Source organism: Chamaea fasciata, unplaced genomic scaffold (genome assembly GCF_029207755.1).
Source record: "Chamaea fasciata isolate MVZ Bird 193981 ecotype frontalis unplaced genomic scaffold, bChaFas1.0.hap1 SCAF_2, whole genome shotgun sequence".
Taxonomy (NCBI): Eukaryota; Metazoa; Chordata; class Aves; order Passeriformes; family Sylviidae; genus Chamaea; species Chamaea fasciata.
This window is the reverse complement of record NW_027094087.1, coordinates 5,952,831-5,978,505: the sequence shown is the minus strand read 5'-3', so window position 1 is coordinate 5,978,505 and position 25,675 is coordinate 5,952,831. Positions and strand designations below refer to the sequence as shown.

The following is a 25,675-nucleotide window of genomic DNA, read 5'->3' as shown; positions in this document are numbered from 1 at the left end:
TTCTAAAAGGAAAGTGAGGAAAGTCAAGGTTTTTTTCAATTACTCCTGTCCTCTCAGTCATTCAGAGCACATCAACAGGAGAAGAAAGAGGGGGGCAGAGATTTTGTAACCCACTGATCCTTTTCCCTTGCTGATTGTCACAAGCTAGCAGAGCCCACACAGGAGAGTAAATCAAGGTGCTATTTAACATATATTTTGGAATTTGCATACAGATGCCTCTGTCTGCTAATTAGTAAATTAACAAATGAGCAAAGGTTTTGCCTCATAGAAATTTGTGTTGTTCATTCAATTGGTGCAAGTTAATTTAAATTATTTACCTGTTCACTGGACCCCAGTTTATATGCTGAAATATAGATCATAAAAATAATAGGACCCTCATAATGAGATCACACTACAGTAGGGGCTTCTTAAATCTTTGATAAGAAGTGTAGAGAAAATTGTATGCATGTGAGAATAGCCCAACCCTTGTACATTATTTAACCACTCTTTTTTTGTATTAATCAATGCAAAACTGGATAAAAAATGAGGCAGGGGAACAGCGCAGACTCTAAGCTTCACTATGCCATTCTATGACATATATTAGACACAATCCACCTTATCTTACCCAGTATTTTTGTTTTTCAGAATTTGAGAAATTTTTACAATTTTTTTACTGGAACAACAAATTTGAAAACTTGAATTAGATTTCATTTTACCCAGAAGAAGTCTACTTCTATGTTTTTGTATTCTAACAAGGCAGCAGTGCACTGAGCCACACAAAAACTCTGGAAGAATCACTGAACAACAGCAAGTACCCAGGTCCTCCTCCTTCACTGACTGCAACTTATTTGGGTCACATTTTCTTGGTGTATATTTTCAACAAGAGATACAGGACATGGGTTCAGAACAAGCTGTGCTCCTTTAAATCTTTCTGCTGTCACCTCTCCTTGTGTTCTGTGTGGCAAAGGTCCATAGCTAATTGTACGTAGGTGTACTTCCAGTGAATTACTTGACCCTCCTCCCTACAAATTATTCTCCACTCACACATCTTTCAAAGCACTAATTCCATTTGTTACAAAGCAAACTTTAAGTTATACCTGTTCAGCATTTAAACTTTAAAAAGTGCAATGTGAACACCTGTTTTAGTTGATAGCCATCTGTTTTCTCAAGAAATCAAAACCTTAATAACATGGAATTAACAGATGGAGAGTGAGGCCTAGACTGAGCAGGTTACTATGTGTGTCAAGATAACATAAAAAATGATATTTTTAATGAATCATTCACATCCTCCATTATTCTCTTCTCATCTATCTGAGCTGATAACCCATCACCATTCATTTGCTCCTTAAGGGACTTGCCATTCAAACCCAATTGAAGATCTTTTAGGATTTGGCCCACACTAAATGGCTAATTAACTATTGAGAATGCTGCCTGAAATAGGCAATTTCAGCAAAATCCCTGTGGCCAAATTCTAAAACTAATGGCACAAAGATTTTAGAAGGAGCATAAAATTGGGTGTGGATGTCTATACGTGTGTGTGTGTGTGTGTGTATGTGTGAGTGCAAAAAAAAAAAGATAAATAGCCTAATATATCAGTACGCTGCAACTACATTTCCAAAAGAATTGTCTTCAAACCTGACAGCATCATAAGAATATCTGCAAGCAGACATTTTTACTGTAACAAAGCACCTTTTTTTTTCTTCTTCTTCTTTGTCTGTCACTGCTTCTATGACACAAAGACCTCCACAGACTAGAAGAAGAGTGTTGATTACCTGGACTGGAGCAGAGTGTGCTGGGCACACTGGAAGGCCAGGACTGAGGCAGGCCAGTGGCAGGAGGCATGTGGCCAGCGCCACCAAAGCCACTGGCATCTCTTCCTGGGGGCAGCAGCTGAGGGACTGGGATCACATCTATGCAGCTGCAGTCCAAACAGCCAGCTCAACTTTTCCTGTTCCCACAGAGTAAATTGAAGTGCCTTCAGAAAGGTTCCATTTAGAAAGAAATTTGGGGGAATTATTGATTTGCCTTTTCTGAACACTGAGGTTAATGCTGGATAAATTGGAGCAGCTGGCAGAATAGGTAGAAATCAAGGCAAACTTGAGTACTATGCTAAAATCATGTTCACTGCTGTCTTTAAAACAGTGAAAAAGACTCTACAGCAAAAAAATATGTTTTGGATAGATTTTAAATTCTATGAAGAGAATGAAAATGCAACTGACTCCACTAAACTAGGTCAACTTAAAAGAAAAGGTTTTAGTTTGTTAAACTTACCACAGAGTATTTCATATACAAAATACTATAAATTTCAAACTGCTTCTATTCCAGGACTCAATTAGCATTTGGGTACTTGACTGTCTACTATTGTCCTCTAGGTTCCTGTATCCACTTAAGTCCAGTTAAGTTCTGCACAGCACATCAAAATAACAGTTATCAGCTCAGAAAACTAGGACATAAAAAAAGAATAGGAACATAATGCATGTAAACACCACTTTCAAAAACACTTCAACCAAATTGATTTTTTCCAATTTAAAAAGCCTCTAGCAAAATGACCTTCCTTACCCCACCAGTGTTTTCACTTACAAAAAAACCTTAGGTAATTAGAGCATTCTAAAATAATTTGCAGTTTTTCAGTGGCATATACATTTCTAAATTATCCATTTGGTTTTTGTTAATTTACATGCCCACCGAGTTTCACTGCATCCTAATCTGTTGGGCTTGTGGTCTACACTTAGCCATTAACACCATTTAACAGTTGTTAAATAGTATTATCGCCTGTTGTTATCCTGATGTAGATTCAATTCCAGTGTTAATTGCTCTCAATGTGCTGCTCATAAAACCCTCCCATGCCATATTCTGTGCGCTCTACTTGGAGGAAATCTAAAGTGAAATGGACTGTATGGTGGTACCTCAGTGGGGAAATTCAGTTTGATGAAAAAGCCATACACATTAGGAGAGTTATGAACTGAATATTGATGTGCTCCCATTTTGAAACATCAAAAGAATTACAAGGCAGATTTGGGGTGACTGTTCAGAGCAGGAGCTTGGTTTCAAGCCAGCAGTGAAACTGCCCATCTGCTTTTCACTGATAGGAAGTCATCCACACAATCTATTCTTACAACATTTCAAGAACTGAATGGTTTGAACACAAAATATACCTCATGTTACCTTTCTTACTTTTTAAATTATTTGAAATCGAAGTTCATGCACCTACTGTTGGGTCAGAATGGTGGTGTGGTCTCCAAGTGGGTTGGTGCCCACTGCTGGAGTCCAACACCTCCTTTACCATGACGAGAAGTAGCTGCACCAATGCAAGAGCAAAACTTCCAGAAGGAAGAGCAAATCTACCATGTGAACAGAAAGTAACTATTTTTCTTCATTCTACATAGCTGAACATTAGGTCCTGTTCTGAGTTTTGACCAGAATGTGAGAAGTAATGGTCCTTCTTTAAAGTTCTGTTTCTGTTCCATCCTCCACTTTTTTTTTTTTTTTTTTAAATCAACTTTCTCCTCATCCTTGACACTCTTTAGGGGAAATTACTGCTGCCAACACACTTCCCACTGCTGCCATCAGGCAGTTTCGATGCAGTAGGATAGAAAAGATGCGGTATGTGCCACTAAGATCAAAAGAAGTGCTGACTGTCTCTTGAGACACCGATCTTTCAACCCAGTTCCCCTCACCCTGGCCCTCTCCACTGCACACAGTGTTGCTCCCTCCTGAAGTCAATATTGGCTACAAAAGTTAATGTGCTTCTGCAGAACTGTACTCTCAAATGGCTAGATTACAAGTGGGGATTAAAAGTGAATGATCACAACCAATTCTTAAGGAAAATTCCCTTTTAAAGTTTCAGAGAGAGATTAATAATTTTAGGTTTGTGTACTTGCTATTACACTCACAGAAGTGCAATATTTAGAAGTCTAAGCATTTAGTGCTCACACCTGTGCAATTCCTGTTGGTTTTCTGGGCCTTACATAGAAATCTGATGGAATTACATCAGAATTATTAAAAATGCATCCCTTGATGAAATACAGAATTTGGGAAATTTTCCTTTTTTAAACAAAAAACCACACAGACGTGTTGAGTACACACAGAAAATCTCTGTACCAAGAAATAAGTACCAAGAAGTAAGTACCAAAGTACTTTTCAAAATTAACTTTCATTTAAAAATAGAAAAGCCACCACTTCCTCCTAGTATACCTTTGCCAACTTAAGAACATATGCACATCCAAAAATGAGAAACAGAAAAAGAAACTTATTCCCTTGGGAAGAATATTGCAATAATTCCTAAAGTAGTAGTTAAAAAAAAAGGAAAAAGAAAGATTTCTACTTTCCTCACCAATGCATCCCTGGCCATCCTTTTATTTTCTACAACAAATAGATCATTCAAGCTTTAAAGATGAGGCCCTGAACTCACCACAAAAAAAGCAGAAAGAATTTTGATTTATGACAGATACCTGCAAAAATAAGATATTCCTTAAACGTATTGGATAAACTCAATGAAAACTTCTCCTATTGGTTATTTATGAATTATCTCCAGGTCTGTATTTCTCCATCACTTTAAACAAACAGGTTTCTAGAAAAGGACAACAAAGATCAGACCACATAGAGAAATTCAACACGATAAGAAGTTTCATCTATTTGAAGTTTAATTTCCTTGAGGAAGAATAAAAATAGATTTGAGGACCCTCACTAGGAGTGATCATCTGAAGCAATAATGAGAAGACATTCTGTCAGAAGCAGAGCACGCTTCTCTCAGGCTTGTAGGAGAGCACTCTACTCTGCTGGAATTCAAAGAATAAGATACAAAATCAGGAATTGTGCAACTGCTTTAACACAAAATATTTGTCACATACACTGAGTGGTGTTAATACACCTAAATCCTAACACTGTCATCTGCATCCTTTTATTGCTAAAAACAATGTAGAAAATGATCACATTATTATGCAGTATTTCCTCTCCTTGCAAAGCAAGAGCACAACCCTTATAAGCATCAATTCAGTTGTATGTCCAGCGCTATAATTGTAGCAACATGCTATAAAAAGACGTAGCAGGGAACAGTAAGAAAGTGAACGGCCTGGAATTTCTCATCTGTTCTATTTTTTTCAGGGCAAACCCAAGTTTTCAGTTAAACTAAAAATCTGTTCGAAACATCTGGACACCTGTGTTTCAGATGATACACTGAAAATGGTCTAAAATACAATCTTGTGAAGAGAAAATTATTTTCACAAATGTTTTGAAGACGGTAATCCAACTTTTTGAGTATCCTTCTATATTGAGAATGATACCCCAACATTTGTAAATTAGCAAGTTTATATATTTACTATGCTGTTCTTAAATTCAATTTCTTGAAAAAAAATCAAAACAAAACCACTACAAATGATTCTGCAGTAGAATCCATTCAAGTCTTTGGCAGCATATATACATGTATGATTTAAGAAATAGAAGGAATGCTGGGCTGCTGCCATCTATAATTTTCGGTAATATCTATGGGCTATTAAAATTATGATCATCTGGAAATATCTTCTAAATAGCTACATTTACTAGACCAATAAAAAGGAGTTATAATCATAAATAAATGTCTAGCCCCATATTAAACATATATCACACAAAGTTTTGACATATTGATTTTAAATAATTTACAGTTCCAGATAATTGCAAACCTGGATTCCAAGTTGCCAATAATAGCAAAGTAATGCATTTTAAAATCCTTGTATAACCAAACTACCCATTGTTTTTAGCTTCAATTCTAGCTATTAAAGTAACCAAAAAAAATCCACACATCTCTTTTACTGCTCCATACTGCAGGAAGAAAAGAGACTTCATTACTTTTCAGACTGGCATGTCAATATTTATTTAAAGAACTTTACAGTTGTCAAGAGAGTCCTTGAAGAGGTGTCCAGAACTCAGAAACTGGTAATCTAATTGCACAGTGAATCTCCTGTTAGTCATATCCGGGGTTCCTGCAGAAATTCCAGTTTCATTAGGAGAGCCCAGGAATGAGATGGGAAGCTGCAGTGAGACAATGGTCTCTTACACACAGAAAAACTGAAAGGAAGGAGAAGCAGCATTTGAAATAGAAAAATTTTTTTAATTATCCTGCAGCAGTCTTTCCCACTAATGATTAGCATCTGTTATCTAAAAGCAGATACAAAAAATCTACCTAACAATATATCTTCTCAAGCTTCACGTATGACTGAAAATATAGAAAATAGGAGAAATACAATTTTTTTTTTTTTTTTTTTTTTTTTTGTCATATGGATTTCATAGTAACATCAATGTATTTAGCCTTCTCTCCTCCAGGCTGAACAGTCCCAGCTCTCTCAGCCTCTCCTTGTACGAGAGATGTTCCTGCTCTGTAATGACCTTTGCGGCCCTTCCCTGGGCTTACTCCAGATCTCCCTGCCTATTGCACTGGGAGCCCAGCACCCCAGAAGTGCCTCACCACAGCTGAGAAGAGGAAAAACCTCTCCTCCCTTACCCTGCTGTCAGCCCTCCTAACCAGCCTTACACTCTTCCCATGTCCTCAAAATTTTTCACTTTACTGCAGAGCCCCTCATTTTAAGATGACGTATTTTGCATCTTGTGTCAGAGATTATTTTGTAACAGCCCAACGTACCTCTCTTGGAATTAAGTTTACACCAAGAAGTTATTTTCCTGTTGCAATGTCATTCTTTGGTGCATTTCCAATACATGTGTGTATTTACTATCTATTTCTATTTGAATAAAATCATCCTTCATGTATTAACATTCTAAAAAGAACACAGGTGTAGCTTTTTACCTTTTTAAAACTATTTTAGGTGCTTTTACTATTTTTTAAACACATGTTCTGAGGGCTTTCACCATTTTAGTGGCTCACTTGACATCAAATGGCACAACTGATTCCTGGTCAAGCAGCTGTTTCTCACCCAACATCTTGTTCTTGATACAGCAGCATTTAGTGGGGATGGTAGGTTGTTAAGAAAAATAAAATAACTCTCCCTTTCACTCAAGATCTATGGATGTCTCAACAAAAAAGCATTCCCAACACAAAGTCAATGTGTTGTAAAACATGCAGTTATGTTAACTTATTTCACATCCATAATCAAAACTGTATATGAAAATTAGTTTTCGTGTATTCGTACCAAAATATTCCTCTGTTATATACTCTGTGTCTTCAAAATGTTGCAGAAATAAAAATCATAAACCTCCATATCAGCCACCTAACAAACAACAAATCATAAGTAACTTGTAGCTAATAAGAATCCAACAATGAAAATTCTGTCCAGACTGTACATTAGCACATTTAGATACCGTAAGGACAGATTTGTTTCACTCTTCACAGGAAAACAAAGGCTCTGACTTCAAAATCCTTGGCCACAAAGATCTGTTTCTCTAGGAATGTCATTCCCTTTCAGGGCTCTGTGTAAGCAGCCGTGTCAGTCTTTTTTGGTGCAGGGTCTGTGCTAAACTCAGACAACACCAACAGAAAAGGGAAGGAACAGGAAAAGCATGAACGATAAAACAAACAAACAAACAAACAAACTCCTCAGGATTTCTCTTTCCTTTCTTCCTTCTACTTACCCACTATGTTAACAACTTATATTCTCCTTTAATCAAACCACCAAACTGTTGCTCTTCTATTTAAAGGTTGCCATTCCAGTGTGAGGAGAATAACTGACCAGCACTGTTAAATAATCTTTGTATTGCACAGACGTGGTTCCCATTTCATAACACATTTTTTTTGAGGCTGTTGGTTGTTCAGTTATTACTTAAATACTCTTCCCAGTTGAATCATGAGAACTTATTATTGGTTTATTTTCACCTACTATTGCTGAACTATATCTTAAATACTCTAGCTTCATTTTTTTTATTCCTTTGCAACTATATTTTTTAGATTTGACTGCATAGATGCCCCATGATGTTCGAACCCTTGGATTCCAACCCCCCAAATGCCACACACCTCTCTTTTAAAGGTTTTCCATCAAGCTGAAAGTGAAAGACAGACACAAACAACATGAAGCAGAGCCACTGACAGTTCAGAGAAGTACAGACAGATAGATAACAGATCCTAGGGTACTAAGTACCCTACAATTTATTGAAGCAAATAGGGGAGAGTTGAGTGGCAAATTGCCTGCGCTGTTCACAAACCAGCAGGCGACCCTGTTTGCCAGCCGTCCAAATTGCTTCTGGGCAATTTGGCACATTTCTACTCTGTCGTGCTATTTCTTATGGCATGACTTTGAGTTTTGATCATTCCCTGTTGTGCAAGATCTTTCCAAACACTCGTAAAACTTCTGAGAGTGATGGTAGCAACAATGGGACACATGGAAATCATCAGCCGATCAAACAAGCATTGAAAGTAATTTGAATTCAGACAGAAAAATAGCTGTTTTCAAAAGGATTCAGAAATGCATTAAATACCAAAAGAAAACAAAATAAACTGCAAACTCAACAAAACTCTCTACCACAGCTGAGAAGAGATTTCTACCATAAAGAACAGAGCATGGGAAATTTGTGAGGAAAGTGGTATGAGAAACAAAACCTTCTTTTGCAAACTGAAAAAGATAAATGTGGGGGAAAACACATAATGATTCAACAAGGATAAAAATACAGTTTCATTTTAGGATGTTGTTTCTTTTCTTGATGCATGAAAGGTTTCTCTTAAATTATAGCAAGAATTCCTGCTGAATTCCAAGTCAGGAATCCAGGAAAAGGAAGTTCATAGCTAGAGTAGTGTTCTACCTGCTGATTTTTCCCAGCACTAACCTCATATGCACTTCTGTCTGAGAAATTAGAGGAAACTGCAGTGTCTGAAGCAAACTCCAATATAATTTTGTGATTCATTTCTCTGCCTGATACTGCAATGTGTATTCATATTGATACCAAAATCATACACAGATTACAGGAGCAGGTAGACAGAAAATAAACTGTAATGGTGCTTAATGTAAAAAAAAAAAAGAAAAAAAACCACATCTGTCTCTAAAAGATAAAAAGCCATCTAAAAGATGAAAATATTCAGACACAAAGCAGAGTGTATTTACAGACACTCTACTGGAGGCCCAGTGGAAATGTATTTCACCTGTCCAAAAAGGTTTATGAGGACGATAAGAGACTCTCTCTCTAAAACACCAGGTAAGAAAGCTTTCGGAAATAAGAAGGCTATTTTGCAGAAGGTGAAGTTATGCCTAAATCAAGCAATAGAAAGGATTATAAATGTTGACAGCTTAAATATAAACACCAGGCTAGCCCAAAGGGATTGAGAAAATATTTGAAGAAGACATGAAAATTAGTAAGAAGCCATTTTTCTCAGGAAAACAGCATTGCTACAGAGGGCAAACAGATGATGATATTTAAAAGAAAAATAGAAGAATGAGCAGATAAAATAGAATACAGTAAGAAAGCTGAAGGATTTTCTCATATTTGGATTTATCAAGAAGACTACTTGTGTGCTAAATTTTACTTTTTTTTTTTTTTAAAGAATGTATTTAAAGAACTCTCTGAAATTAAAGTATGAGTACAAATTCTTGTGGAATAAACTTACAGCTAGTACAGTGACTAATCACTATTTGCCTAAGGTCTTTAAAAACTCAGGGATAAAATATCCAAGCCACTAACTCTATCAGGAACTTATCTCTTAAATTGCTTTGATGGCAAACACATAGCAATTTTTAATAGGTTTAGGGAAGATCCAAGAATGAGGAATGCCCTAAATAAAATAATGCAGATTGATATGATAATTAAGAAAGAGCCTAAGTATCTTCTGTAAAGGGAAGTCATGCTTTCCAAATATATTTCTCTGCAGGAGTCACTGAGCAAACAGACAAAGGAAAGTAAATTATATATTCTATTTCCATATTGAAAAGACCTGTAATAAGGTCTCTTGCTGACACTCACCAAGGAGCTAAGCACCCATACAATCACAAACCAGGCCAGATCTGAGCATTCCACAGGTTCACCTGTCATGTGACTGTGTTCCATCAGGAGTTGATTCGGTGCCACAGGGCTGATACTCTTTTGACAGTGGTTTTAATGCTTGTTTGGCAATTCTTCTGCTTCTAGTGAATTGACATTTATAATGTAAAATAGACAATTACAAAAGTCTATGGAAATTCTCTCTACAGCAAAACTTATGCTTTTCCTTAGCACTTCTCTGACTTTACTGGCATCCCCAGCTATGCACCAGTTTTCCATAATCCAAACCCATATGCATGCAATCATGCCACTGTAGCCACTCAAGAGTTTGGGAAAAGGAAATAATATCCATGGCAAACAATAACACAGAACAGAAAATTACAAACCAACTCAATAAAAGCAACTGGCTGAAAGACAAAACCAAAAGATACTACAGGCAACACATGCCAAAGACATAAAAGAATATAGCACTAATTAAATTAATCTACCCTGACAAAAGCATGGGATTGGACCTGAAAATATGGATATTACTTGCCCCAGGTAAAAGTAGCTGGATAAATTTTGGTGCATGGCAGTATTATTTTGCCATACACCAAAAAAGATCAGGAGGAGACCTGCTGGCTAAAGGAGTATGTTAAGAATCAGCTGCTGTTTTATTTGCAAATAGAACTGGGGTACTTTCAGCATAATCCTGTCAAAGTATCCACATAAAGGTTGCACAAACCATCCATTTTGATTAGGAGTCACACCAGGAGCTGTTCAAGCAGTGTCATCTCTGCCAGAACGTAGCCAAAGCAGCCAACTCCCCACCAAAAAACTATGATATTGTCAGTTCAACACACTTCTATTGGCAAGAGAAAAACTGGATCAAAGTTGGACTAGCTGCTCTTCAAAATCAGTAGTTTGGAACAGGAAGTTCAATCTTTGTATCAAAGCCGAAAAAGCAGGCTGGGATTTTCTCTTTCCATTTCACATTCTTAAAACGCATTTTTTTAGAACTGCCAAATCAAAGATTTCAAGATTCCAAAATTAAAACTCCCTCTTTCTTGACAAGTTCATTATTGCACTGCTTCATTTCTTTAAGGATTTTACTAGTCCAAACCAAAACCACCTTGGTTTTAAATTTTTTCCAAAGCTAGTTCAAGCTTTTTAGCGCAACATTGGGAAAACATTACTTTCTCATGTATTAGTGAACACAGAAGGGGGAAGGAATTATGTTTCCACTCCTTTATGCTACGTCTTGTGGTCCTTCATAATGGAAATACAGAAGGAAAAAATTATATAAGCACACACACATATAATATATATATTTCCAGTAGAAATTTTCATTCACCATAATACAGAATGAATGATGATTTTACATGCTTTAACTACAACCAACATATTTGTTACATCTCTAATTTAAACCAGATCATCAGCCCATAAATAAAGGGGTAAGGAGAACACTGGGTGAAAACTTGCTGAATATTCTGGTTGGTCTCCCTGCTTTAAGAAGTGAGCAACTCTGCCTAACCTATTCCTGACAGACAACCATAATTTTTTCTTCAAATTCTCCCATACTAGTGGCACTTCAACATCCCCAAACTGGTAGTAAAAAAAACTCAACTGCTCCTCATGTTTAATATGGATATTTTGGGGTTCAGTGTAAACCTACTTCACTCCTTACCCCTTGCTTGGTATAAAAAAAAGAAGTTATTTTCTTCCACCCTTGTAACCATGGAGGAGCAAGGAGGAATATTTCAAGTGTTACAAACTCCATATCAGTCACTCCTCTATATCAAAGAAGACGTTGCTACAGCACTTCCAGTGGTCAGTTTTTTAAACTGGTATTTCTTAGCAGACCTCATCCCTGCCAGTCAGTGTCAGAGCAGGGACCAGGTTCCACTTGGTAGTGCCCAGCAATGGGCCAGGAGACAACAGGAAAAACGGAGGCACAGGAAATTCCACCCAAAATTCTGAGGAAGAGCTTCTTTCCAATACAGTGACTGAGAACTGGAACAGATTTTCCAGAGACGGTGTGGAGCTCCCTCACTGGAGATACCCCAGAAGTTTCTGGATGCAATCCTCTGCCCTGCGCTGACCCTGCTTGAGTAGGGAGGATGGACCAGATGACCCACTGTGGTCCCTTCCAACCTGCCTGTTCTGGGACTCTGTGTGTTCTCTGGTTTGCACAGGTGCAGAATCTAAATCTGGCACAAGGCTGTTTCAGCTTAGAAGTACTGAACAGAAGTGAATTTTTTTTCTTATGAGACAGCGATCTGACATTTTTGCACACGTGGCACTGCCTTGGGGGTGCTCCCCCAGCCCACCCTTGGCAAAATGTTCTGGGTAGGCAAGAGCAATTAAGAGAAAGAAGTGAATGAAAATACTAAAGAGGGATCAAACACCCCAACTATGCTTGCCCTAAACCTATACCACTAAGGAGAAAGGGATCCACCAACCAGGTTAAAAAGTGACCAGGGAGCTGCAAGGGGACTCTTGAAATGAAGAATTCAGATTGAGAGAAAGCATAATGGAAGTACAAATACAGTGCACTGTTCATTCCTATTACCTGAATCTTACTCAATTTTTAATAATCTTTTAATCATTTTAATCAAGATTATTTTAAATCCCAATCCTCTTTTATAGCACATACAGCCACTCTGTAGCTATTCCATTTGTTCACTTAATAACCATATATCCCAATCAACTACTCAAGCTGTTAGCAAAGCTACTCAACAATAGCTGATCCTAAAAAGAAGCAATCTGAATCCCACTTGTAATTCATGCAATTTAAAATTGAAGTGTTGATAACTATTCTCTAGAAACGGTTTTGTATTAATCTATTTTTCTGGGAATAGACTTCAGTAAGACAATGACTGTCAGGAATCTTCTACTGTTTCAATGTTTTAGCTACTGTCACAAACACATAACTAAATTGACAAGGAGATAGATTGCTGCTATTTTCATATTCCCCACTGGCCCTAAAATTCCCAGTCAGGTATGTGACAGACCCCTATATTGTAGGTGTTATACAAGAGTGGCACAAAGACTAAAGAATGAAATAAAAGACTAAAAAGAATAAGGAACAAAAGATGGATACAGAAAGCTGTGTTATTCCTGCAGCAGGTGGTTGTCTCACTGTATGAATGATCCAACACTTGTTGAGAACAAGCTGTCCGGAGGTTGTGGACTCCCCATCCCTGGAAGCGTTCAGGGCCAGGTTGGATGGGGCTCTGAACAACCTGGTCTACTGGAAAGTTTCCCTGTCCATGGCAGGAGGCTTGAAACCAAGTTATCCCTAAGGTCTCTTCCAACCCATTCTGTGATTCTGTCGAGTCTGATGAAGTAAAGAAGAACGCCGAATTACCAGTGACAAAATCCAGATGCTGGAATTTCACGTTTGCCGTGAAAAGATAACATGACTAAGTATTTCATGAAATCTCATTAAAAGAAAGTTTCAACCACTTGTACGCTTTAACCGTTGTATAATTCAGTCCATTTTAAAGAACTTGTATACAACATACATATTTTTCAGAGAATTTTCTTGGGCAAAACTCACATACCTAGTTTTTGTCTAGGTGTTGGCTGAAAATATAGGAACAGCAGCTTCAGACTGAACAAAAATGCAATTACCTCTTCTCTCTACCTTTTCTATCCAAGAGGAGCTAATTTGGCACCTGTTTATAGTGTTCTTTCTACAGCTGTTACTTCTCAAGATAATCAAGTATCCATCTCCCCAAAACTATTTGTATCTTTTTTGTCTTCTCCTGGCATTGATGCATTTGAGAGAAGACAGTGACACACAACAGCACTGCGTGCATGATTTGGTCTGTACCATGATTTCTTCATACAGGAGTGATTAAAATAATTTCTTCATTAACAGTGTGATTAAAATCATAGCATTGTTATCTCAACACATCTACACGTGCACAATAAATTCTGTAGAAAGGTGTAATTTCTTGATTTGTCTGCAATAATACATTGGATATCTTAAGTATCAGATTTAAATATGTTGCTAATGATTAATAATTTATTTCAAATTATTCATAATTTATGGTATAGCAGTTTATGACATGTCTGTATATCATTATTCCAGGCAGTATTAATTGAAAATAGAGAAATCTAATAAATAATATCTGTTCTTTGAGACTTGGAGGCCAGATAGGAATCCAGTAACTGCTTGGTAAGTTCTGCTACTCCCAGTGTCTGACAAAAGAGCAGAAGGCACCCAAAATAAAAGTATGGTGGTTTCAGCCATAGACCTGTCACCTCAAAAACATCATCAGCTCTGGCAGGAAGTTTTATCGACCTCCTTTTTGGGCTATGATGGCTCTTACCTAGGTGACAGCATAGGTAAAGTGAGCAGCTAATCAAAAGTGAAAACAAATCCCCCCATCCACCGTGGCAAGGCAAGGGATGCTCACAGATTTGCAGCTTGAGATAATACCATAAGTGCATTGTTATGTGATATAAAATAGCAGTCTGTGAAGATATAATACACCTGCTAATTAGTATTCACTAGGAAAAAACCCTGAGATTTGCAACCATCAGACCCTGGAACACTTGCTTTGAATTCTGGTCCCTCCCTTGAAAACAAGATCTCAGAGTTTTAGTTCTCTGATGAGCTCAGGAACAGTGGCCAAAAATCTGGTATCAAGTTAAATAATATTCAGGGTTCTTTTTTTTTCTTCCTTTAGTAAATCATGGCAATCATTTCATTTCCTAAAAGCAATATTCCTAAAAATGTGCTCTCAGTTTAACTACTCAGTAGCAGACATAAGGAAAGCATAGGATAATGCTGACATTCCTGAGAAGACTGATTACAGTTTCCCTCATTCTGGTGATCATATAGAAGGGTAGTGTAACTAAGAGACAGGAAAAAAAATCATCCAATGTAGTTTTTATTAAGGATTATTTTTATTAAAGAGAAGTATTAAATCATCTCTTCTGCTACAGTAATGCACTCTTTAGACAAGTGACATTTGAAAATCCTTGCTTCATATAATTTTGAACTCTGCAAAATCACTGACTGACTAATACATTTCACAGTCCTGTTACAGTGTCTCATGGTTAGTATTTTATAGAGCCCCTGACTGCTATTATCTTCATTTATATGTGTCTATTGCATGAACTTGGCTATTCCTTTGGGCTGAACAAGTAGATTTTCACTTCTGGGAGTATTTTAGATGGTTCTATTAGGTTCACCCTTTGGAAAGAGTAATCCTAAAGGACTTACTTGGCTAAAACAAATTGCAAAATATGGCCAGAAAAGATTTTCAGATAGGAAATTCACACAAAGTACCAACAAGCTGGTGGAGGTAAAAGAGCCTAGCCTAGCTTTACCAGCCAAATCAATATTTTCTTTATTTTTTGCTTAACTGCAGGCCTACAAACAGCATATTAAAAGAATTGTTTAAGAAATCACATATTCCAAGCAGCTTTGTAGACAGGAAGAATGAATAATGGCAATATTTTCTAAGTAAAAAAATCCTGTTTCTATGCAGATTTTGTGTGTGATCTGCTGTGATTTGTAGCTGAGGTTGCTGTTACTTCATTCCTTTTTTTTTTTTTACACACACAAATTCACACACACACAGATTTTTAATAACTTACATTTGTTCATCATGAAGACCAATTTAAAGCAGGGAGGGGGTGGGTTGAAATTCATGACACTCACACATTCTCTGTCAGTTCTCATGCCTATTTTAGTACTTTATTTGATCTTTATCAATCAGGAATCTGAAGTTGCTTAAAAACTTCAGCTCCTCAAAAAATAATAAACCAGCCATAAAGGCAAACATAAAAATCTATCATTGCTCAACAATGTTACATTGATACAACTGTCACCTATTTAGTTTATCTAGTAAAAACCACAGGAAGAATAATCATCTAATATAAGTTAGACTGCTAAATTACAGGTCCATTTATACCTGCTATACATTTAGCTGAAGATGATAAAAAAAAGGTCTCTCAAAGTAGAATACATATATACCATATAAAAGCCACAACATGCCTGATGCAGCTGCTTACCTTCATTTGAGCCATGGCATATTTCAGCTACAATAAAAGACTGTGATTAGGGCAGACAATTGATACACCCACTAAAGGGTCTGAAGAGCTCTTTGCTTTACAAGGTTCCACAAGAAATGGTCCCAGAGCCCTGTGCAGGCATGAGTGCTACAGCACCCTTGTAGAAAAAAAAACTTACCTTTACCCAAATACACATACAGCCAAGAGGAACATTAAAAACTTAAAATTTTGTTTTGCGTCCGAAGACCTCGCTGTGTTTTCCCTCTGTACATACATACGGTGACAGCCTCACTCATGCTAACACCTCTGTACTATGAACATTCTTAGCAGCAGTCTAAAGACAAGGCTATGTAAACTTAATTTAACCCTCTAGAAGCTGGAAGAGGAGCAAAATGCAGATTATACCTTAGATGTAGAGGTTTGCCTGTAAAAAGGGAAAAACAGAACCAAAAAGAAATATAGAAACCCAAATAACAAATAATCAATCTAAGTCTATCTTGATAAGGCCTCAGCCTCTACAGATGGGGTAAAATAGATCACATATAGCAGCATCTCTCCAACACAGTAATCAGCCTCATTCACTGAACAAATTGATATTTATCAAGCTTCTTGATTTTTTTCTGTTTGGGATATGGGATTGTTGCAACTCATTATCCTTATTCAGGCATCTAATGCATACATTGATTCATCTTGCTGTCCCAAACAAGCATTCCTCCTTCTCTACCTTAACAAAAGAAATAACTGAAAATCCTGAACACAACTTGATAACAGTTGAAATAAACTTAAAAACTCCAATGGCCAGGAGTAATTTATATTATTCCTCTACTACCTGAGCATCTATAATTAGTGGCATCAGCAAACCTAAGGAAAGAAGTGAACAGCCACTCCCCAATACAGGAATTACAAGCTGTAAGCACGAGTTATGAAGCTCTTAAGAAAATCACTCAGTAACTCAAGGTCAACACATCCAAAGTTGTGCAAAGTTTCCTGTCTGTCAGAAATAAAGCATTCTGAGAGTTACTCTGCATTCACAGGGTCCCAAAAAGAGTTCTCTAGTCTGCTGTGTAGAATGGATGCTACAGGAAGGCTGGAAGAAGTATATTCAGCCCAAAGGAAGACATAAGCCTCACTTTGTGAACTGCTGTACATTTCTGCAATTCCAGACCCTACACTTTGTGCTATTGCCTGCTAAGACCAGATCCCCAACTGGTCAAAACGTTACGTTAAAGAGTCTTTCCCAAACTGATCCAATTTGATCAAAATAGATCTGAAGGCTTTTAAAATAAAAACAATAAACAAGTGGTTGGTGGGCTATTAATCAGAAGAATTACATTTTAAGAAGGAAGAATTCCCCAAACCAGAGCAGGAATTTGTTTCCAAAGGTAATTTTTCCAAGTTCTAGCAAACCTTGCCTAGGCCTCTGTGGTCCAGACAGATCTGCCATGTCCTCAGTGGACTGAAGGGCTGCTCCTCACACCTTTCTGCACTTTACGTCCATTCACATAGGCTCCTTCTCCCCCCACCTCTTACTCTCCACTGTCTCTCCCTGGCACCAGATCAGTTATTGGTCAAGGCAAAAAAGAGTTTTTTCCCTCCTGGGAAATCACTCCTCCCCATTGATTCAGTCAAAATGTTTCTTAAACTAGTAAGAGAAATTGAAATAGATAAAATAGATGCCATCCATCATACAGACTGGAACTTTTCAGTCCGAGGATATGAATTTGTCCAGGAAAGCTTTGATGTACAAACTAGTGGGGTCTTCCTGCTGAGGAAGGATTGTCTGCCTGAACCAGCTGAGAGCTACTTATCCTGTTCACAGCCTGCTCCATGTCTGGAGCAGGCTGTGAACTTTCCATGGTGTGAGAAAACAAGCTCAAGACTGCAAACAGGCTCTGCACAACCAAGTCAGCATCTCCCACCACTAAGTTAAGCCAGTGGGAAGGGACTGCTTCCCTCAGCCCTTTGTGGCTGCCACAGAGAATGAAGAATTTTCCTTTCCTGCAGTTCTTGCCCTGGCCCTTCATCTCAGGACACTGTTCTAATACTGCTCAGCCTGTTTTCAAAATATACTAAAAATCTTGCTTTATTAAATCTCTAAGGCACTGCTATAAACCAAACAGAAATAGCACTTAGTCATGCTGCCTATTTTCTGCTTTACCTCAGAGGCACAGACTTTCACCTGTCAAAAGTGCTGTTGAATTTGCTGCTAGCACTGTGAGGGGTCTTTTATCATTATTATCATTCTGTAAAGGCTGACTGCCTGCAGGCTGCCTAAGGGCTGGAGTGTTGGGTTGCCTGGGTTACCCTTTCTTCCAAAACACAGCTAATGCAGAAGGACATTGGGAAAGAAGTGATAAATATTTTTAGTAATATTAAAAGTGAACACTCAGGGCTCTAAGAAAATATTTTGCCTAGAGGTGCATACAAGTACTAATGTTGGTGTTAAACACTCTGCTCAAATTGGAGCAAATGGCCTTTCATGAATTGCAAATAAAAGAAATCCTTGCAGGAACCCTACTGTTGAACCATTCCTCAAGAGCAGCAAGTGTCCATGGGGTGGACACTGATCTCCTGCTGCTACTCTACATCCATGGCAGCCCTGTATCACATACAATGGAAACATTTCCTTACAAACCAGCAAATCACATGCCAAGCCCCACTGCATGCACGGGCATTTGTGCCCACACACTCAACACTGGATCAATAGGACTCTGTCCTGCTAGAAAACAGTTTAAGAGTCAGTCACCCATTAGGAACCCCACAGCCACCAAGTGATTCCCTGTTCATTTTGTATCCAGTTTCAATCAATAGCCAGAAATTTCCAAATGCATTAATCCATTTGGGTGGCAGTCCCAACGCTCTGGTCGATACAGAGGTTGCTGCATAAGTTTCAAAGGACAGACACATTTCACCTTGACCCGTACACACCAAATCTATCATGCAGGGAACAAGAAATGAAAAAAATGAGGGTAGTTTGACTCTTGTCTGAGCTCTTATTCAATTCAACCTGCAAACAGACAAAACTACTTGATAAAACATATAGATTAAATTAATGGACATGTTCCACTCTGCAGCTTTGGTTTTTTTCATGCCTACTGTTAGTAAGGCAATTTGATTGTGGGACAAAAGTTTGCCGGCTGCTTTTTTTCTCCCCTGAACCTTCAGTCTTCTCTATGCTTGTGATATTAAATTCTTTAATTATACAATTACAGATTTTTTTATTATTATTATTATTAACTGCTAACTCATTTTCCAGTGGGAATGATATTGTCTTGGAATAAATTAGAGATGCATAGCAATAAAAGTCGTATCAACAGCATTCTTTCCTATTAAGGATTATGGCTATTCCTGTTGAGAATGATGATTACGAGCAAAAAGAAATTGTAAAACTGAAAAGAAGAAATAAAAAGATGACTACAGTTAAAGCAGGTCTCAAGAACTAGATTCTTTCAATTACATACTGCTGTGTAAATTTAGGACAGTCCCTGAAATAAATGGGAAAAAATTATCACTATTTATTCATTTGATTTGTGGCCAAACCTTGATGTCCAGCTGCTGAATATTCTCATCAGGAAATTGTGATAAGGCCACCTGATTTCTGACTGTTTCACAATGCAAAGTACACTGAGATGTGGTTCCATTTTTAGTGATTCAAAGTGGTGCCCATTGACTTTCATTCTTATCACCTCACAGCTGACACAAAACACCAGCAATTATTCCACTTTGACTTACAAACTTGTTGTAAAAAATAAATAATTTTAAAGTCAAATATTAGGAACACCACAGGTAGTAGTAAAGAAAAAAATCCAGAAAAAGACTGGAATTCCACCTTCACAGCAGGACTTGAACAGCAGCCTAGAAACTGAAATGAACATATGGAACTAGAAAGAAAAACCAGGAATGAAAAATGGCTGCTTCTTAAAGCTATTTTGTACCTCAAGTGAGGCAAAAGAGAGAAAAATATACGCTACTTTAAAATACTTCACAATGCAAACACTTAAGGAAGCCTAGTCTTGCTTTGCCTTTTGAATACTCAACTTTGCATTGCAAGTACAACATTAATATCTTTTTCCTTGATTTTGAGATTCAGTAATACCATTCCCAGTGGTAGAGGGATGGCATCTGACTGCAGGAATTTATTTTGCTTTGAGTACAAATTACCTGCTGCCATTTTATATGGACAGTACCAAGATAGCATTTCCTTCTGTTGCATGTTCAGCAAAACACATAGTGCCTGTACTCTGGATGCCCAGGTGAAAAACAAATAAACAAACAAACAAACAAAAACCCACACAAAACAAAAAAAACAACCTTTTTCCTTTGTCAAATTAGTATTGCCTGTGCTCCTTAGTGCCATTTTAACATGGTGGTAAAGGGTGGTAGTGGAGCTGCCCTTGAAACAGGATGATGTTTCTTGTAAATTTATCCAAGAGTCAAAGTTTTAATAGATTAATTAAACTTGTCAAACTCTTTAAAAGCATTTTTCCCCAAAGAAATTTATCACCTATGAAGTAATGAGCTAAAGTGCAATAGCTAATTACCTGCAGAACATCAGAAGTACAGAGCCTTTCACTGTAGGGTTACCCTGTTGCATTAGCCTATGAATCTGAAAAATAACCCATCATAATGTAGGACATGTATTAAGGAGATATCTTAAAATAAGGCTCCATAATACTCCTCCAAAACCAGTCATACTATAAGTTTTAGAGAAAATCAATTTCCAATAGTACAACCATGCCTAATTTCATTTTATCTAAGTTTTGTTGCTCATAAGCCCTTCTTTGATGGCCTTCAAGTTTGCCTGTGTACAGAATTGCAAATTATATGTGCACACTTCCTGTACTTGGTTCCTGCTTTAGATCTCTGTGAGGAACTAAAAGACATTTCTGAACATATTCATTGCTACTTTTGCTTTTTACCTCTTTCTATAAAGAAAACTTGATCAATGGAAATCAAAACATAGCCAGACTACATCCTTGGGGTATGTATGTTTCAGCTACAAAACTTTCCCACTCACACACAAAAAAAAAACTACCCCAAAAACCACCAAAGCAGAAAACCTCCAAAACTGAAAAATAGCCTAAAAAACTAACAAAAAAAAAAATCCCAAACAGAGTGGTCCTACTGGCTGAGTAAATGCATTTAAACCAACCACACTATTTCAGTGACTGGTGTAGTCCACACTGTTGGGATGTCTTCATCGAATACACAGCTAAGCTCTCACAAAGTTATTTAGGATTTGCACATGTTTCAGCCATCAATAGGTTTAAAGATAAAAAGGATATATAAAGTACATCTTATTACTGATTTGGTTAAAAAAAAAAAAAAGTCAAGGATTATATACCAAGACAGCCTTTTTCTCTCTCATTAAATGTAACACTACACAAAGTGTATGTCATATAGGGGTGGCACTATAAGAACATCTGTCACTTTTCATATTTTTGCTTTGACATAAACTGGCATTCAACTGAAAATTAAATATTTTAGCAATTTTATTAACTTAATATTTAGTAACTGGGTCAAAAGTGCTTTTTCTTCTCTCAGAGATATTTTAGGGATTCTCAAGCTATTCATGCAACTGATACACATTTCATGTGGTCTAATAAAAAAAAAAATTGTTCCAGAAGCAGCTGCTTCATTTTTCATATCTCCCTACATTTCTGATTTCACTAGTACCAAGCTACTGCCAAGAAAAATATTAAATTTTCATACAAACTTTTGCTATGCATTGTAAAACGTACTTATGGGAGACAGACATTTCAGTTAACAATATTTTACCCAGTATCCTTTTCACAAAAGGATTGTTGAACAACACACTCTTAGCATTCCATTCAGATCTACTGATATTTCCCTCACTAATGTCATTAGTGTCTGTTGTATTTTTCCATCCTCTAAGTTAGTTCATGCTTTGTTATGTGATAGCAATTTTTTTGCATTGCTTAAGCTCCAAACGTGTTTTTCTCTGAAAAAAAAAACAAAAAAAAAAAAAACAAAAAAAAAAAAAAAAAAAAAAAAGCAATCTTTAAAATTGCTTCCTTATGAGGAGAGATGCTTGCTGTCAATGGCAACTCACAGGTTGTATTGCTGAGCGAGCTTTAAGCGCAGAAGGTTAAAGTAGCTCTAATATCAACACATGCTTAATTAAAAGTGTAATCTCACGCAATGTAATTTACTGCAAACATTGAGTTTTACTATAGGGTATACAAGAGCAATATTTACAACTTCTCACACAAAGCCATTTAACACAATTAGCAAAGCAGATGCAAAGCCTCCTGGTCTAGTCCCTAACCAACAAAAAAGCAGGAGTACCTAAAACAAGCAGGAACACCAGCATTTCACAAAATAAAAAAAAAAAAAAAAAAAAAAAAAAAAAACAAAGAAAAAAAAAACCAACAAAAAAAATTAAACAAAAGAAAAAAAAAAAGGAACATTGCTGCACACAGCAACTCCACCAACTAGGAGAATGCAGGAGAATGATGTGCTTTGGGTCTTTTTCAAACATCCTAATGTCCCAGAAGACAGAGGAATTTTGTGCAAGCAATCAGAAAATCAGCCCGAAGATATGCTACAGGGTAAATGGGAATGAAAGGGAAAGCAGCAGGTATAGAACTGAAATGGTTAAAATCAAAGCTACATAATCTTAGGATCAATACCAAGGGAGCAATGGAAGGATGATATTGGAGTGGTCTCAACAGTTAAGCTCAGTAACTTAGGTGGCTACAAATGGCTGAGATTTTACTGTATCCCCCAGGAATGCAACATAATAAAGCCAGCTATGAATAAACTGAGGCTTGAATTACAAATGCTTCCAAGTCAGCCATAAATACCACATTTCTCTCCTTGGTAAGTAGAGAGCTCTTCCCTGGAAGAGCTACAAAATTCTTTGTATGAAATTTATCAGAAACACGTGCCTAGCACAGGATATCTTCTTTCTGTATAGGTGCCTGTTCTGAGCCAGTATCAGCCTGGCTTTTTAGCAGGAGCAGGTTTAAACTGCTGATCCAGAAACAATGACATGTTTCTCCACTGTCTTCTACTAATGCCCCTCACCTATTTTGCATACACACTCTCTAAGCAAGAAGAACCCTACAAACCCCAAACCTTCTTTTTTATTTAATTTTTTACTTTCGAGTCCCAGGTCTCACACAAAATTTCAGATACAATAAGTTAACTTCTTCCCCTTCCTTTTCCAATAAAAATCACAGGAACATATAAGTTTAGAGTAGCTGCCAGACCAGGTATTTCTATCATTAAGATAAACTGGAATTACAGGTGTTAAGAATCGATAGGGAAGATAAAGAAGGGGGCTGGAGTAGGGAGCAAATAATTTATCAGCCCAATTTCTAGACACTTGTTTTACAATTGAGATCAGGCAAAAGTGTCCAAAGAGGCTGATGTAAACATGGGCTGAAACAGTGGAGGATATTGACAATGCTATTCCTCAGGGTATGTGTGATTGTACAGAAGATATTGAAGTGATTTGGTCTTATACAACTTCAGGTTGTTGCTGACGTATCAGAAATACAACTGGAAATAAAAAGGAAAAGAAAAATAAAAAAAGAGGAAAAGCCTACTCAAAAGCCACAACTTATCACAAACTGCTCCTACAGACAAAATGCAATTAAGTTTATATCAAATAATTAAAATCAGAGTTTAGAGCAAGAAATAAGAACTTTTTGTTTTGCATACATCAGCTTATTCTTTGCCTTTCATGACTTTTTTTCCTTCTTCCTGCTATTGAGGCAAAACAGGATCTTGGTATGCTGTTTATATGAGAACAAAATTTGAATGGAGTACATGTGTACACCTTCACTCTGCTTTAATTAAAGGGATTCTCTAAGTGCTTTTTTCTTTTTTAATCTCTTCTCACAAAGAATGAACAGAAATACTTTTTTGTTGTTGTTGTTCAGCCATACCTGAAAAGCACACGGTCATTTCTGCATTTGTAAAATGCATTTCAAGGTCTGTCCTGTTTTTACAAGGCAAGAGCCTAATGGGAGAGAGAAGGAGGTCATGAAATAGCTGTGCTTTTCCACACAAGTCTGCAGAGACCTGATCTGGCCTCAGCATTCAGATCTCCATGCGCACAGAGATTCACCCTTATCAGCATTTCCTGCAGACAATCAAATTCAAATCACCTTTCGTAATTACATTATGAAATACTGTAACCTACTTTCTTCCTTTCTTTCTCCCCTCCTGCCACCACACAGAGTTGCCAATGTGAGCACTTCCTTTATTGAGATTTTGGGAATTTTACACATTCATAGGTATCAAATCCCTGACACTTGGCTATCCTTATGGACAGGAACCGCTCTAAGCAGTGTCATTTGGAATCTAAAAGGAAAGCGTGTCCCCAGCTGCGGAAGTTCTGCCTTTAGTCACCCACCACCTGTATTTACTTTGCGTACACACACCAGACACATCTTCACAGGGAATTTTGCAGGACACTTCTTCACCATTTCCAATAAAACCTCAAAGTTAATCAGTCTACTTCTTCTCTGCAACACCTGACATGTCTCTTCCCCCCGAACAGCTAATGAATCTCATTAATGTGATGAAAATTACAGGGATGATGTGTGTACGCAGAGCTGCTTGACATGAACAAGGACAGCCAACAGTACCCAGAGAATATGCAGCAGCTGGGATGTGCATAGTTTTATAATTATCTATTTTATGAACCTCTCCAAAAAAATGTGCAGCCATATCCACTAATATAAGTGCATTTTGCAGCTACAGGTGTACGTAGAGCAAATACACAAAGCCAATATGTCATTTACCAAACCCCTCAAATACTAGCCCAAACAAAAACTTTTGTGTTGGCTTTTCAGTATGTCTAACACTCAGTTATACAAGACTAAATTTTTTTCAGGCCCCTACACCTAAAATTGAGTATTTAAGTCAACAAAATTCAAGATTTTAATTTAATTTTTAAATTCAATTCTAAAAAAAACTCGAGAGGGACTTTTCACGAGGGTGCATATAGTGACAGGACAATGGGGAAGGGTCTTAAGCTGAAGGAGGGTAGGTTTAAATCAGCTGCTAGGAGGAAATTGCATGATGTGTGTGTGGGGAGGCACTGGAAGAGGTTGCCCAGAGAAGTTGTGGACTCATTTCTTGAAGTATTCAAGGCCAGGTTGTGATGCCTTAGGAAGGCTGACCTGGAAAAGAAACTAGACAGAGCTAAAGTAGATATTTATTGAAAGGCCTCCAGGATACACCTTGGGCAGGACAGGGCCTGACCAGGGCTACACCCAAGGTGGACCCAAAATGGTCACAAAAATGGCAGGATGGTCATGAGGGCTTACACTTTTATAAGTTTTGGTCCATTTCCATATTGGGGTTTAATTGTCCAATTACAACTTCAGGTTGTGAGGTCCCATCCTTCTTGTTCCTCCCTTCAGTCCACCGTTGTTTGGGCTTTTGGGCCTGAAAGTTGTCTTTGGTCTTCATCAGGAAAAGGATTTTTTTTTGTCTCCCTACTCTGTGAAGGGAGCTGACTGACACTGAACGTGAGGCTCAGAACTGCACCCTTGGGCAGCACAGAATCTGAAAACATGAAAGCTAAAGGTTAAGGCATCAGCTGGATGGGGCTCTGAGCAACCTGAGCCCATGGCACAGGGATTTTGGAACTAGGTGAGCTTTAAGGTCCATTCCAACCCAGACCAGTTCATGATTCTAATGAAAACAGGTTAGAAGATCCTAACTTTAATTCCTGCCTCAGTGATAACTTTGCTATCGAAACCAAGAAGTAATTTTCAAGCAGCAAGCAGAAGTCACACCCATTTGCCGAAACTGC

The 25,675-nt window shown here is 37.5% G+C and overlaps 1 long non-coding RNA gene across 4 annotated transcripts in view; it reads right to left on the bottom strand.

Annotated features, from left to right (window-relative positions):
- Positions 1-25,675, bottom strand: part of LOC136304985 (uncharacterized) — a 170,811-nt gene that overhangs the window by 60,102 nt on the left and 85,034 nt on the right. Inside the window, exon 3 of one of the 4 annotated variants that reach the window (XR_010724957.1) lies at positions 23,796-23,869. The exons of the other annotated variants lie outside the window; for them this stretch is intronic. This is a non-coding gene — a long non-coding RNA (uncharacterized lncRNA). Of the gene's footprint in view, positions 1-23,795; positions 23,870-25,675 lie in introns of those variants that run through there. 4 annotated transcript variants of the gene reach the window in all.